General features: G+C 38.6%; 1 protein-coding gene across 27 annotated transcripts in view; it reads right to left on the reverse strand.

Moving 5' to 3' along the window:
* Positions 1-17,307, reverse strand: part of NRCAM (neuronal cell adhesion molecule) — a 146,526-nt gene that overhangs the window by 78,557 nt on the left and 50,662 nt on the right. For 24 of the 27 annotated variants that reach the window (XM_058022611.1, XM_058022605.1, XM_058022608.1 and 21 more), the window contains exon 3: positions 3,115-3,224. The exons of 1 other annotated variant lie outside the window; for it this stretch is intronic. The gene's annotated coding sequence lies outside the window, so the exon portion shown is untranslated. Of the gene's footprint in view, positions 1-3,114; positions 3,272-17,307 lie in introns of all 27 variants that reach the window. 2 more of the 27 variants (XM_058022580.1, XM_058022579.1) reach the window with 2 other exon arrangements.

The following is a 17,307-nucleotide window of genomic DNA, read 5'->3' on the forward strand; positions in this document are numbered from 1 at the left end:
CCCCAGGGCTCAGTACTGGGGCTCATCTTGTTCAGTGCCTTTATCAATGATCTGGACAAGGGGATCAAGTGCACCCTCAGTGAGTTTGCAGGTGACACCAAACTGGGTGGGAGGGTTGATCTGCTGCAAGGAAGGAAGGCCCTGCAGAGAGATCCGGACAGGCTGGATTGATGGGCTGAGGCCAACTGCATGAGGTTCAAGAAGGCCAAGTGCCGGGTCCTGCCCCTGGGTCACAACAACCCCAGGCAGCACTACAGGCTGGGGAAAGAGTGGCTGCAAAGGGGCCCAATGGAAAAGGATCTGGGAGTTTTGGCCAGCAGCTGAACATGATCCAGTGTGTGCTCAGGTGGCCAAGAAGGCCAATGGCACCTGGCCTGTATCAGCAATTGTGCTGCCAGCAGCACCAGGGCAGCAATTGTTCCACTGCACTCAGCGCTGGTGAAGCTGTACCTTGAATCCTGTGCTCAGTTTTGGGCTCCTAACTATAGACAAGACATTGAGGGGCTGGAGCATATCCAGAGAAGGGCAATGAGGCTGGTGAAGGGTCTGAGCACAGATCTGATGAGGAGCTGAGGGAATTGGGACTGTTTAGCCTGGAGAAAAGCAGGCTGAAGTGGAACCTTATGAAAGGAGGTTGTAACAAGGTGGAGGTTGGCCTCCTCGCCCAAGGAACATGAGATAGGACCAGAGGAAATTGCCTCAAGTTGTGCCAGGGGAGGTTTAGATTGGATATTAGAAAAAATTTCTTCACTGCAAGGGTAGTCAAGCACTGGAACAGATTGCCCAGAGAAGTGGTTTAGTCACCATGCCTGGAGGTATTTAAAAGATGTGTACAGGTGGCACTTTGGGACATAGTTTAGTGGTGGACTTGACAATGCTGCATTAATGGCTGGATGTGATGATCTTAGGTCTTAGAGGTCTTTTCCAACCTAACCCATTCTATGATACTATTATTCTGTAAAAATGAACATTTTCAGTTCACAGCAGGGTAAGTACCTTGGATCAAAACTCTGGAAGCACAGATGACATTTTGGATGAACCAGCATTGCACCTGTTATTACTTCCCCCTACAGTCTACTGCTATCCAGAAAGCTTTCCATTTATTACTATATTTTTCTTCTTGTTTAGAAGAAATTATGTGATTTTAGTAGGTTTTACTGACACTATTAAACCATATCTGTTCAAATGGATAGACCCATGTTGTTATATTATTTTAGTGGGAAGATTTCAAATAACAGATATAGTTTACTAGAATTCATATTTTTAGTATTTATCCTTCCTTTTGCCAGTGTTATTCAATTAAATCTGTGACTGGCTTCATCTGGCGTAACTAAATCTTGGTTTGATTAAGATGTGTTCTATCTTTGCTGCAGCTGATTCTGCTAACTTTCTGTTCTCCAGCCATTTTCTTGTATCTTCATTATCAAAGGCCAAGAAAAGAGAATTTATTCAAAAACATAAATGAATGTCTATTTTTATGCATTTCACATTTATGTAAATGTGAACAATTTCTCTGCTAATATGATGTTAAAGGATTAGTATGGCTTTTAAATGAATGCATTTTTTAGTTTAATGCATCAAAAATAAAACCCGCCGGCTTAATTCCCACAATAAATTTTACCTCTCTAATAGAGTTTCAAGACATCATTAAAAACCTGAAGCCTAAATGGGATGTTCTAACCTACATTTCCATGCTGTTGCTCTTTCATTTGAAATACATTTTATACATTAAAAATATTTTCAATTTCTCATTTAAAAGAATTGGAGAAGGCATTTAACACCACTGAAATAACGTAATTTCAGGTGCAATTTAAGCAAGCAGAATAGAACAAAGCAAGTAACTAGAGCCTGAGTATGCCTTTTTATAAAATCATTAATTTAAACCTTAAGGGTAAAAAAAGCTCATTTATTCATCAAGAAGTTAATCCAGTTTGTTCCCTAACTAGGAACATTTTTTTTCTTTTTTTTTGTATGTCTATGCTATTCATTAATGAAACAAAAAAATTCACCCAGGATTTCAGATCTATTACATAAGTAAATATTACATTTTGATGTAAAAATTTACATTGTTCAGAGAATCATTTGAATTTCACATTCATATTACCACTGAGGAGATAAAGGGAATTTCTTTCATATTGCCATGCTCACTATTATTTTCTTTGACCATTTTCAAACTAATTTATTCTTTACATCAAAATCTCAAACGGAAACAGCACACATTGCAAGAATAGTATTTTTTTCTGTGTAAATTGAGCCCATCACAGTTCTGCGTAGTCACAGCAATGGATAAAAAAAGCTTTTTTCCATTAGAAGTACTCTCTCTCTCATATGAATACTATTCTAAGCATATATGATATCCTCCCACAAAATACTAAATATTGAATTACAGAAAGATTCTTCAAGGTGAAGGAAAAAGAACATTGCAAGAGGAAAACACAATACAAAATCAGAAAATAACGAAAAAAAACCCCAAACTTTAAATTCTGTATTTAGTACTGCAAAAGCACTTCACTACACACCTTGTAAACCAGACTGTAAATTAGTACTAGTAGACTGATAAGCATATTATTTTATCCACAATAGAGAATGAGTACATTTAATGGTTCAAAAATAAAAAAGCTTATTTACATATATACATATATAATATTTGTATTACACAATGAGGCTTCCAAAGTAATACCTGCTTGTTATGACAGTATGTCTAGGCAGAGTAACAAGGTAGCTCTGAAATGACTTGAATTCCTATTTCATGAAAAGGCACTGGTTTATAATTATGTATACATCTTCGTTCCAAACTACCATTTTTCCCTAAGCCAGGTTATTTGCTCAATTTGTAGACATACACAAAAAATGAAAATCTAATTTCTCTCCAATTACCCAGGTACACTAAGAGCAATTTCTCACAGCACAAGCATTAAAAATTATTTCATTCAATTTTGCCAGCTGTAACCTTTTTCGTAGTTGTAACATCTAATGCACCTTTTTCACGCAAATGCAGTATCAAATATGAACATTTCAGAAAGAAAAACTCAAGAAACTATAACAGTGAAGGCATCCTCATTAGCTTTGATTACTTCAAACACTTTGCTATGCTTTATAGTTTTTATAAATTACCTTACTCTTTGAGGCAATTTTCAGTCAATCCAGTCATAGTTAGAATAACAGTGCATCAAGGCAGCTTGTCAGTTAGACCCTTCTCCTTCACACATCTTGAAATATTGATCCTTCAAAGAAAATACAAAGGACTGTTCACTCAACTCTCAAGCAACACCTGCAGGTAATACAGACTTATTAACATAACACTATTTTGGATTTCAGCACGTAAAGAATGAAAAATTGCTATAAATCAACATTAAAGACCAAAATTATTTTCTCAGACATGCTAATTTGAATTGAGAGAGAAGCTGTTGTCCCAGGATTTTTAATTTTACGTTAAATTGCCTTACTGCTTATACACCAGAGAAACTGTATTTAACTAAAACCAGAAAGTACTCTTTAATCTTTAATATATAATTAAATCTTGGTGGTTTTTCAATTTATCCAGAGATATAGTACCTCTAAAAACTGTGCTTTGTTGTATTCATTTTAATCAAAAGTTATTTTAATTGGGTCTGTAAGGACATGTAGAAACTACTGCACCATAGGGAAGAAAGTAATTTTTGATCTTCTATTCTTACATCTCTGAAACCAGCCTGGTTTGCAGTCTCACCTTTGACTTCCCTTCAGGCATTATTCCCTAGGGTTCCACAGCTTCAATTCCCAATTCAGATTTGCTCAAAAGAATAATGTGTCTCAAAGCAGTACTTCTGGAAATCAAAACATATGGAAATGGGGATGTCTTACCAAATTTTCCATATGATCTATGGGAAGAAGCTGAAACCTAAGGTAGGGCTCCTGGGAAATGCTTCACAGACCATGTGGACATAGCACAAACAAAAAGGCAGCTCTAGCCACCAGGTAGGTTCCTGATGTTTATGAAGGTGCCACCACATGAGCACATTATAGAACTGGAGGCCCTCCTTCCAAAAAGGAGCAAGAAATCAAGACAAGACCTTCCTTAGACAAGCAGCTGCAAATGGACTGCATCTCTCCCTCCCTAACCCTGACTTCTCCTAAGCACCCTTCCTTCTTGAAAACAGAAAGGGGTTGCCTTTTTTCATTCACCAAACCTGTAAGCTAGGCAGCACCACCAGACTGATAGAAAAGCTATTCTCCACACTGCTGAGTGCAGCCATCTATGACCAGAAAGGGTGGTGGGAAATAAAGCCCATCATGGGAAAAAACCTCAACCAGATCTTGACTAAGAACAGTCTACCCCATACTGAAGAAGAGGGTTTCAGACATGGCTTTTCTTACAGTCAGAATAATAAAATAATAAATCAATAATACACTCACACAGAAATCAGTTACAATAGCTAAGACTGGCTGGCAAATCCAGGCTGCAAAATTAGGGCAGCCCCTCTCCTAGTCCTCCTTTCCTTACAGGAACTTGACTCAAGCTGTTTCACTGTAATCATTTGAGTAGTTCATCAGTTTCTAGCCTAAACAACACATTAAATTCATAACTATACTCTACAATTCAGTTAGGTTCAAATTTTCTGGGCAACATTAAACTTGAAATTAAAAGCTTCACTTCCTGTCAGAGTCAAATTTAAGGCAGCAAATCAACTTTCATCTCTAAATGCATGAAAACAGTGTTTCTCATTCAAGACATATTAAAAAGTTCTAAGGATGGGGGTGTGGGTAATGCGTTGAGGTTTTCTACATTTGTGGGTTTGGTTGGGGTTTTGCACTAAGTTTTATGCAGAAATGAATCAAATTTTGAAAGGGGTTATATATCATGTTGGCTGCCTGTGCAGCACTCACTAGACAGCAATGAGCAAAGAAACCATTGCAAGATTCCTCTTCCTGGAGGAAAAAAGCAGAAAACAGGCATCAACATATTTAGGGATTTTCAGCATATGAATACTTTTCCTATAAACCTGAATAGCAGAAAAAGGAAAAAATCTGTGCCTTCTTTAAGAGTCATATCTTAAAGAGTTTTGGTTTTCTCACATTTGAAATGTGAATGGAACCCAAAGGCAACCAGGCTTTTTGTACCCCATATCATTGTTTTAAAAATGTGTACAAGTTTTCACAGTGCATGGCAGGGATCTCTGCATTCATACTCATTTTTAACTTCACAACTCATTCTGTAACAGGAGCTGGTTTCTTTAAAAAGGAGTCACTTGGAAGCATTGCCCATGAAATCATGGAGAGGGTAAAGATGAAATAAGATCTTTTCTCATTCTTCTTTAATCTTGATAGTGAGTTCCCAGCATAAGGCTGGGTCCAACAGTTTAAATTAATTTTCATATATAATGCTTGCTGGTGGGTTGTTGCCAGGTAAGATAATAAATTTCTCCTTAATTAAACCACATTCCTTCTTTTTTCCACAGCAGCTGATAATCTTGGCTATTTTCAATGCTGCAAGATGTATACACATCAGTATATGCTGGGAAAAGTATGATACACCTTTTGTTTAATGTCAAAAACCAGTATTTCCAGACATAAAATCAAGATTGGCATGACCAAGACTCTCTGAACTTCACACATAAGCTTTCTCACATATTTAATCAGAGAAAGTTTACCCTAAGTCATTATGCTGGTTTGGCAGAGATATTGAATGTCATGGGGAAAACAGAAAGAGGAAGAAAAGTCTCAAATATTTAAAATGGACAGAAGTGTAGTTAAAGTATTGTTTCAACAAAATGAATCACTTCAGTGTATATGAGTCAAGACACCTGCACCAAAATAAATCTCCCATTTCAAAAATCTGAGTTCAGAAAACAAAATTAAACCTGAACAAACTTTACTGCTGGGTCTATAAATGAACTCATCTATACAACTGGTTTTGCTGCTATAAAAGCATTAAGGGCCAGGTTAGAAAAGTAGTTTCCCCTTTATTTGCCAGCAATCACTGTAATCTCTTGATCATTGAAGTACTTTATCATAAGGTACTTTTCAGTACTTAAATCTTTCATATAGCCTAAACAAGTCCTGGTATGAAAAAAGGAAGCTTCACAGAGACTTGAACAATGACTTTTCTTCTTTGGGTGGCTGGGTGGAGTCACAGAATTATGTAGGGAAGTTATTTTCACAAATTAAAATAGAACCTTTGTGTGTGTGTGTGTGAAGGGGTGGAATTAGGACCATGCATTCACTGGCTATACTCCCTTCTTTTTGCAACAACAGACCTTAGCAGTCTCTCCAGCATTTCCTTTTACTTAAATGAAAAAATTGGTACTTCATGTAAGGGTCAATTTTCCCACTGGACTTGCTCTGATCTAAAGAGAAGTAGCTGTCAAGAAGACATGAAAAGGTCCTGAGCTCTTCTGCTCCTCACTGCAAGCTCCTGCCCTCTCACCTCACATTTAAGAATTGTAGCATCCCGAGAGAGGTACGTTAGTTCATTGATCCAAGAGACAGCAAATCTCTACAAGAAAAGATTAGGTTTTGACATGACAGGGATTTCCTCAAAGAAACTACCTCTTTGGGATAACAGCCTGAAATTAAAGAAGGTAAAGCAGCACATGAAACTGTATCCCCAGCCTAAGATGTCATGGATGTGAGGTGAATGTAATGCTGAAGTATTCCCATCGCTCTACACTGACTCTGTTCCTTCCTACATAAGCATTGGCAAGGAATACTCTGCAAAGTCAAGGACAATTCCTTCTGAAGTAGAGTCAAACATCTGAAAACAGATATGTAATATTGATTTTAAAAAATCAAATAAAGGTCCTACTATCTCTGACTTAATCCATTTGACTCAGTGAGTCAGTAACATCCACTGATTTTTCAAATCACTACCAAGTACATAAAAGTTAAAATGTGTTCCTCAAACACAGCCTCGCAAACAGGCTTTCTTTTCACCTACTTTTCTATGGCAAGAACTTCTCAGAATTGCAGACTTATTGCTTTCCCAAGGAATTCTGTCACAGTCTTCATATTTTGTTTATACTTGGCTTTTTCATTCAGGCTAATCAGCCATCCAGTATTTTGAACTGCTGATTATTCTGAATGACTTTCATTCAGACATTCTTTTCCATGACCTTCAGCAAGGACACAGTTTCTCCAGTGCCTGGGATTCACAGACATACTTTCTTTTTAAACTACTTTTCACTATAGCATCCCATTTCCTTCCAGATTGTAAAACTTTCAGGTTTAAATACATTCAACTGCTGGATGCCACAAACAATCCTACAGTACTCCTAACATGAAAAACCCTCCACTAAAATTTCTACCTCAGAAAACTGACTTCAGTTGTAACAATTTAGCTAAAAAGAGCACTAACTTGGACTGAGTTCTACTTTATTTATATCACTTCACATGCTCAGAATTGTACTATCTTCAGCAGAATTTCTTCTAAAGCACACAGGGAAGAAGAGAACAGAATTGGATCTCCTGCCTTCACATAATTCCTGTGACGTGTCTGTATCACAACAGCAGAGCAATCCATAAAGTCCATACTGATTTTTCTCTCACCATGTCTCAGACACTTTTCATAAGATGTCATAAATTTCACTGTACATTTTTATTAAAAAACACTGACATTTTATTTTTCCCATCTTCATGATTCAAAGCATGTCTTTGTATTTCTTTCTAATGAGTTGCAGCATTGCTCCTAGTGTAGGCTGTTAGATATGTGAATTTTTAATTCTGAAGAGAAGCAATATATTCTGCAGACTCCATAAGTCATGTAAAAAGAAATGTCAAGCCTTTATTGCATTTCCCTGAGTTTTATATCCACCAACCTTTTAAATCGTACTTGAATAAATTAGTGTATTTGGTTTATTGGGAATAAAATAAGTCAAGGAAGTGTAGGCAACTACTGTACACCAATGTATGCAGTTTTCTGCAAAATAATTCTAAAATAGTATCATCCTTCACATACATTTAACAGAATGTATTTTATAAATAGCATAAATTTTGTATCTGAGTGTTTTTATTTCTAACGATAGGAAAATTATGACTAAGACACTCGATCATATCTGAGAAGCTGTGGCAGCCCAGTTAAGTTCCCACTGACTGGGAAGGAGGAGAGATAACCCTCATTTTTACAAAAGGAAACAAAGGAAAACCCAGGGAACCACAGGCCAGTCAGTCTCACCTCAGTGCTTGGCAAGATTGTGGAGAGCAGAATTTCCAGAAAAGAATACTGAGAGACATTGATGGTCAGGAGGTGATTGGTGACAGTCAACATGGTTTCACTAAGAGAAAACTGCCTCACAAACAATAGGATGACAGCATCAATGGATAAGGGAAGAGCAACTGACATCTCCCTGGATTTTGTAAAGTGTTTGACACTGTCCTTGCACTGTCCTGCATCCTTGTCCCTAAACTGGAGATAAATGGATTTGATGGATGGACCACTCAGGGGATAAGGAATTGGCTGGATGGCCACATTCAGAGAGATGTGGGCAATGACTTGATCCAAGTGGAAACCAGTGAGAAGCGGTGTACCTCAGGGGTCAGTGCTGGGACCAGGACTGTGTCACACCTTTGTCAGTGACACGGACAGTGGCATCCAGTGCACCTCAGCAGGTTTGCTGGTGACACCAAGCTGTGTGGTGTGGTCAACTGTGGCATTCACATTTTCTGGAAAAATCCTGGGCAAAGGGATTTTTCTGGAAAATGTGAATGCCACAGTCAACATGCTGGAGGGAAGGGTTAATGACCAGAGGGACCTGCACAGGATTGAGAGGGGGGTCTGTGCAAACCTCATGAAGTTCTACAACGCCAAGTGCAAGGTCCTGGTGAGGGCAGCCCCAAGCACAAGTACAGGCTGGGCAGAGAACAGACTGAGCAGGCCTGAAGAGAAGGTCTTGGGTGTGTTGAGAAGCTCCACATGACCTGGCAATGGGCACTTGCAGCCCAGAAAGCCAAACGTGCCCTGGGCTGCATAAAAGCAGCGTGGGCAGCAGGCTGAGGGAGGAGATTCCCCTCTATTACTCTGCCCTCATGAGATCCCACCTGGAATGCTACACGCAGGTCTGGTGTCCCCAGCACAAGAAAGATGTGTCTCTGTTGGAACAAGTCCAGAGGATGATAACTGAGATGATCAGAGGGCTGGAGCACCGCTCCTAGGAAGACAGGCTGAGAGAACTGGGATTGTTCAACCTGAAGAAGAGAAGGCTTTGGGGAGACTTACAAGTTCCCCTAAAGGGGCCTAAAAGAAAGCTGGAGAGGAACTCTATAAGGGCAAGTATTGACAGGACAAGGGGGAGCAACTTTAAACTGGAAAGAAGGTAGGTTTATATTGGATATTAGGAAGCTATTCTTTACTGTGAAGACGGTGAAGCACTGGAACAGGTTGCCCAGAGAAGTGTGGATGTCCCATCCCTTAGGTGTTCAGGGAGAGGCTGGATGGGGCTTTGAGCAACCTGGTCTAGTGTAAAGTGTCCCTGCACATGGACCTTTCCAATCCAAACCATTCTATTTTTCTATAAAAATTATGGTTTAAGTGATAAAGTTACTAACGTTACATACTTATAAAAATAATCATATGTGTGTGTGTGTGTGTGTGTGTATATATATGCACACATACACATATCAAAATAATATTTAGTCTGTCCTGTCACAAATTAGAGGTATATTTCTCAACATAATGAGAATTTGTTGCTCTGATGAGTACATATCTTTAAAAATCCACCCTGATTGCAATTTCTGTGCTCACTGAATCTTAAATACTTCTGGTACAACACAGCTTTTCCATTTGCACACTAGTTTGCAAATTATATCATTACTACCCAATAGTCAAATCAGCTATTGAAAAGAAATATGAAATATTATATTTACAGTATTTATGGAAAAGGGGTGTAAACAAACACAGATCAATGACAGAAAATTTGTTAGGTTAATATAATATTCTAGAATGTGACAAAGAGGGAGAATCAACCCAACATTCTCCATCAGAACTCATTGAGCTAATATCAGAATTTAAAATCTATTTTTGTCAAAAAACTAAACTTTGTGCCATGCTAAAGAAAAGCTCATAGGAGAATAAAGACTTGCAGAACGTTCTTGCCACTAATTTCATTTCAACTGTTGGTATCCTTTTAGGAAGAAAAGAAAAGAAAAAAGGAACTTTCAAAACACTGTCAATAGAGTAAAAGAAGACAAATACTGCTTTTGACCTGAATGCTGGCCAAGAGGCATCCCACTGTGTAGGTTATTCCAAAAAGGAGATTTTAAAAACAAATTTAATTCATCTATGAGAGTCCAATGTGACATTCCTTCAAAAATTAATCCAGTGCTATTTTTGAGCTCAAAGCTTCATGGTCTTTTCAGGCAGCACCCTGGTGGAGCAGCTCACTGCCTCCACTTTGCCCAGGCCACTGACACTGTTCAGGTTCTGTTTAAGCTTCTCCCTCTCTTTCAGCATTGTCAGTGCAAACACACATGCCAGCTACCATCTTTTCAAATCTGTAGGAATCCTTTATTTGTTAGGAAGTTTCTCTGTAGAGAAATGGACAAATGGTTCTGAGTGGAAAAGCATTTATCTCAGTTTAGCTCTGCTAATACAAACAGCAGTGGCTAAGTCAGTCTATCAGCATCAGGAAGCCCTCTCATAACAATAAATAACCATATATTTTGTTCTCTAAAGGTAGACAGGTACTTTAGACATGAAAAAAGGCACCACATGCGTTATTAACAATAATAGAAGGATGTCAATGGGCACAAGAACTTTCACAGGAAGTTTTCTACTAAGCTAGTTGTAGGTTTAAAGGTGCTGTACTCAGAAATTCCAAATTAATTTACACATGATCTTACTGACAACAGAATGCAATGAAAAGCACATTAACCTTTCTTGATGAAAGAAAGCACGTTTTTGTACAGAGGTACTGGCAGTGACAGTAGGTAGAGCCTTTCCTTTTGCCACTTGACAGAGTGCAGTGCAGAAGGTATACACAAAAGACACTGGCTACTGTTCCCAGGAGTCTACCCATCCTTTTTTCTACACTATCATGATTTGCTTTAAAGGAATTACAAAACAAAAGTTTTTAGTGAGTAATTAATGGGTTAATTTTTTTTTTTATTTTGCCAGGTAGAGTATTCAATTTGTTCTGTTATCTTGCCATTAGATTAGGTCAGTATTTTCCTTACAAAGCTTGAGTATAAAATTTAACATGCGAAGGATATATCATTTCAAAACAATTTTTTACTTTTTAATTAATGTCTGCTTTGGTGGCATTTCAAAAACTAATGAATATACAGACAGATGACTAGATGACAGATTTCAAAGAACTGTTTTTGCTCTCTGTGGCTAAACATTTGACAGTTTTCTTGCAGAAACGTGTTTCCTGAATAACACTTCATAGAAATTCAACAAAAAGAAAAAGAATTTATACTCAAAAGCTGTAAAAGCCAAAACCCCATGAACTGTAATTATTTTAGAATCTAAGTGGCCATCAACTTTTGTATATCCCAGTCTTTATGGTTTTGTTCTAGAACTGTACACTGTCATTATCTACTCTTTCAGCAGTATTAAAAGGCTTTACAAACTGCTGATACACAGTCATTTACTCTCTGGTGAAGCCAGAGAGCTTTAAAACATTATCAGAGCACATCACATATCAAAAGACACTTAGCTTCTGCAAAAGAGGGTTCCTGATGCCAGACAGATTACATTATTGAGCTGTTACAGGACTCAGATCTGCTAATTTTAGAAGGCCCATGAGAGTTCATGAATCCCAAAACAAAACCAAAAGCCTCTGTGGGATACATGAGATTATGTTTTCCTCAGCATGCATTATTTAACAATGTTTCTGCTTTGGATTCCACAAATCCCATATAGATTAACCATTTAATAAAAGCCTGAAAATGTAGATGGTGCACAGATGCTTTTGCAATGTAACAGATTTTCTATTTCACAAAAGACTTACAAGGGTTGCAGAAAAAGGCATAACTGGAGAATTTTCATAACACAAATATTAGACTTCACCTTTTGCAACAGAGAGAATGCAATCCCTGGTGTTTAATTAGAAACCTGAAATCACCTACTATTGTACTATTCTAATACTGATCCCAAGTGATACTGTAAGCACTTTCCCCCTCTGATGATAGTGCCCACACAGCTGCATTATAGGGTCAGTGAGATTTTACCTCAGTTCTGTTGAAAGCTGAGGTCTTTCTTCCTGCCTCTGTCTAACCAGTTTAGGGCCAGAACTTTCAGTTTTCTATCCTGAGATGCATACATGATAATAGAGCTTAACAGGAAAAGCAAAACCCATGCAAAGCACAAAAAGGAATTAATTCACTGCTCTGCAATGTTCAGTCACCCCCAGGAGGGCAGGGCCCTGTTATGTGAAATGGTTACTGGGGAAAACAAGCTCCATCATTCCAAATATTCCCCCTGTTCCTCCTCCTTCTCCCCTCTGCACATACTGAGCACGAGATATATGGAATCTCCCTTTGGTCAGCTGGGGTCACCTGTCCTGGCTGTGTCTCCTCCCAACCTCCCATGCAGTTCTAATTTCCTGGCAGAACAAGAAGCAGAAAAGGCCTTGGGTCTGTGTAAGCCCTGCTCAACAGTAACAAAAATATCTCTATATTACCATCACTGCATTCAGCACAAATCCAAAAGACAGCCCCATACCATCTCTGTGAAAAAAATGAACTCTCTCCAAGCCAAAATCAGAACTCAATGTGTCACAGAAAGCTTTCTATATCTCCTTTCAAATTATTTATGCTGAAAAACCATTGTCATCTTTGTATGGATCTACCGACTTGTGTAGACTAGTACAGATGAAAAGAGCTCCAAGAAATCAACTAGAGAATAAATCAAATATTCTGAACCTAATTCTATCAGTTTTCCTATATCACCAGGAATGCAACCTCACCACAGACACCCAAAGGTAATGAATAGTATCCTAACTTGTTAATGTCAATAGGAATTCTGCTGCTAAGCTCAATTAGACATGAATGCATCCAAAACAAATAAGGTTATCACCCAGATGAGTACAAGTAACAAAGGAGCTACACAACCTGGTACAAAATGGGTTCCTCCTGGAGATAAAATGGAAGGTGTACTGAACCAATGTGATTTAAATTTAGGAGTGGAGTACAGGTCAAGTAATCAGCTTTCCTGAGGTCTGTGAGAAGAAAGCAGGGTGCAACAGAGCACCTGAGATCAAAGGTGCTGTGCCAACCATGTCTCACAGAAGCCACTGTCATGGTGCCCAGCAGACAAGGATGGCAACTGCACACACAACAGAGATAACTGCTGACACCTGTCAGGGTGCAGTGCACACACAACACATTGCCCTGCAGCCTGTTTGGGCCCTAAGCCTGTGCTCTTTGTAACCTTTCTGTCACAGGCTCATTTCTCGTACAATACCTCTTCATAAAACTCTCCTGAAGGCAGGACCAACAGTGGAGCCCTCCACTGAACCACAGGTGCAGAAGAAGAGCTGAACCTTTCCAAGAGAAGATGTGCTACTGCAGCTGCAAGAACAATCATGGGTGCAGGAACATTTGCTGCTGCAATCTGCAACTCAGTGTTCGTATATTTGTACTTTTCCAAGGAAGAAAACCTTGTTCTTGACTGGTTAGGTCATTCAATGCTGCACCCATGGAACTCAGGGATATGTAATAACTTGACAATGAACAAGCTGAGAAGATTAAATACTGCATACACAAGACAAGATCCTACTTGAACACCTTGGACCAAACCCAGAAAAAACAGACACATGTTTTCAAGCCCTGAACACCATAAGAAGAGTAATTCACATTGCTGGTTTGGGCATCTATGTCCTCTACTATACTGAACACAAAAGACATTTTTGCACAGTATTCAAACAGCTACTTATCTCAGTGAGGAAATACCTACCTAGACAGCAGAAATTAATGGAAGTTTTTAAATTCTTTGTCCTGAGTTTAAAATACTATTATATCAGCATAGAACCAGAAAAGAGAACTGCAAACCTTTTGTGCAGTGATGAGAACATATAATGACTTTGAATATGGAAAAAGGATGCCCAACACTTTGCACATTAGTGTGGTAGAATCACACCAATAATCATAGAATATGCTGACTTGGAAGGCACCCATTAGGATCATCAAGTCCAACTCCTGGCCTGACACAGAACAGTCCCAAGAATCCCACAGTGTGTCTAGAAGTGTTTTTTAAATGCTTCTTGAGCTCTGACAGGTGGGTGCTGTGACCACCTCCATAGGGAGCCTGCCCCAGTGCTCATATAGCTGCAGAGCAGGAGGAAACCTGTATAGCAGGCCTTTAGCATTTCATGGTTAAGCTAGCAAAAGGCCCTAAACATGAGACTCTTGGGAGCTTCTATTACTCCATAAGCTGGGACTCTGCACCCAAGAAAAACCTAACTGCTGGTATGAAGTACAGCAAAGAAGTGTTAGTAATAAGGAGTACACTGTGTGTCAAACTCCAGGTATGGTCTCATGTAGGGCTGCCCTCCAACAGGAACCTCTGATACACCAGTTTCTGTTTTGTGGAAGCTGTCCCTGGTCCTTTAGCAAGTGGGACAGAGCACTGTATTACAAGGTGCTTGTGAAAAGAAGAAAACTAAGACTTCGTCTTGGACTTCTAAGTGAAAGGTTACACTAATGAAAATTACCTTGCATCAATAACAAATCCTCCTGCAGCTTCATACAGGTTTTCTGCACAATTTTTAGAACAGCAGTATGAAGAATCAACTCTCAAAATCCTCATCATAACTTACTTCTTTGTTACCAGCAAATAAGCATCAAACACCTCGGAAGGACTACTTTGGTTTTAAAAAGAACAGGCATGGATCCAATTTCCTTATAGTTTAGGCATAAGCTATTCATCACTTTCCTGCATTGATTCCAAAAAGTAGTCAAAAAATGCTCCATCAGCTTTTCTTGACTTGTGTTAATTTTCAACTGCCTAAACAAAGGATACTTCTATAGTGAGCAAATTGGTTTTAGAAAACCTTCAGATTAAAAGCTTACTTATAAACTAAGTTAAAAGCTGATAGCAGCATTCACGTGAAAATGTTAAGAATCCCAATAGTATTTTACACCAGGTAGGGTTTTTTTTGGGAACTGTGTAAGGAAAGAAACAAGATTCCAATGTTCATGTAGAGAAATAACTCTTTTAGGGTTCCCATTAAATCCCACAACCACTTTAATATCTGCAGGCTGCATTAATATTTTGTGTTTTTCCAGTGTTTTATATCAACTAATACAATAAATGAATAAATCAATTTTCCACATTCCTGAACCATGCCATTGTTCTGGAAAGGATCCCAGAGGCCCAAAACCCACAAACTACTGTCTACTCTTTCAACAGCAAACATTCTACTACCTGAATCAATGAGACATGGAGAAGTATTGTTAAAAAAAATAGTTAAAATAAATGCTAGGAAACTTAATCCATTTAATTTGCATGAACTGAAGCTGTCAGATTCTTTAGGGCTCTGCAAGCAGTCCAAGGCATCTAATACTGTTTGGATGAATGGTTGCTTTATTCCACACCACCATTCAATGCATGGTTCTACTTCATAACTTTTACAACTACTTGAACAACATTAATGGGTGGAAGCAGATCATCCTTCTGCAGTCTGCTGTTCTAGATGTGAAGGATTCAATGCCTTCCAAACCTGTGTGGCCTGAGAGCTGCTGGAGAAATCTGTCTGAACACACCTGAGCTATCAGAAAGACCTGACAGTTAGCAGTAGGTTATCTAATATATACCTAGAGGGTTTAAATCGTCTTGCAACATTTTTCTCTTTTCTTTAGCTGGAAAACATCCACTCCTGCCAGCCAAAGATCCATTTTCCTTTGAAGTACTTCCTGGGAATTTAATTGCCCAGTAAATTGCCAACAAAACTTCCAAGGCGCAGATCAGCCCTGAGAGACTCCTGGGAAGCAGCCTGAAATTCATCTTTCCACAGTCAGCAGGGAGGGCAGAGCTGCCCTTCAGTCATAAAAATCAATATTTGACTGGATGAAATTTACTGAGCTAAATACAGCCATATACGGAGGCAGAAGTTCTCACTATTCTCAGTGGAATCTGACATTCCACTGGAACAATACTTTTGAGAACTGGGATATTCAGATAATTAGTGTCTAACTACACTGGCAATACAACTACAGTCTTTCCTGTTTGAATATTTGTCTTAGAAATTTAAACTTTTGCAGTTATTCAGCCCCCTTATACAGTTTTTCCATTCTTGGCAGGTCCTCCAAATTGACTGCGTACCACACATTTCAGGTCAGCAAGGTTCAAATGATGACACAACGTAAGAAATACGGTGAAGAAAAGAAGAACATGGAGTTAGCAAAAAAAATTTTTTAGCAACTGAAACAATTGCAGAGTCTCACATTCAACCCCTCTCAAAATAAGTAATTGTCAATAGTGAAACAAAAATACTCTCTCACAAGACAGAAAATATGGAGGTTAAACCAGAATAATTTATTTTAAAAGAAAATGCCAAATAACTTCAGCAAAAATCCTAACTAAAAGTGCTGACTTAAACTTAATTTCACAATAAATTATATAGCTCATGCAGTTATGGAAACTATGTTATCTGTCAGGAAAATGTAAACTGAGGTATCACTGAGATGCAACCATGCCTAGCATAGAATGAATTATATACGAATTATATCATATTAGGGTTTGTTGTTTGGAAACAAGTCCTCTACAAAAAAAAAGTTTATGCTAAACTACAGGCTGTTAATCACTCATGACACAATTATTAATATTTTACTGAATATTCTTTAAATTTTCAATTTAGAAAAATCAAGACTTTTACATACAAGACACTCAGGCCAGTAAATGGTGCTGGAATACATCATCATGAAGGGTTAACTTTAATGGCATTATTTCAGTTTTCATTAAAAATAACCCTTAAGATGGTAGTGAAGCTAAATTGTTATTATAAGCTTGGTCTGACCTTCTTGCAGAAGCACACGTGATGCATATTTGGAGTGCACCAACAGTGCTCCCTCTGTTCACAAAAACAAGCCAGGGATACTAGAGGTGCTTCTCCTCTGTCCCTGCTGAGCTTCTGAATTGCAAATAGGCCAAATTCCTCCACTGAAGAGGCAAAGAGCCTCATGGAAAACTGTCCTGAGGTCAGGCCCCAGCCTCATCCTCCTCTGAAGACAATAGGGGTCGCTGAGGAATTAATTCTGGGTGACGAACACACAGTGTTCTGCTGGAAGCAGTGAGGGCCATAAAGAATAAATGCAGCTTCTACCTGGCTACTCTGGACAATTCTGCAAGTTCCAGAAGGTTGTTTCAGTTTACTCAAAAGAAACTGAGGCTCT

This window comes from Melospiza georgiana, chromosome 4, assembly GCF_028018845.1.
Source record: "Melospiza georgiana isolate bMelGeo1 chromosome 4, bMelGeo1.pri, whole genome shotgun sequence".
Classification (NCBI taxonomy): domain Eukaryota; kingdom Metazoa; phylum Chordata; class Aves; order Passeriformes; family Passerellidae; genus Melospiza; species Melospiza georgiana.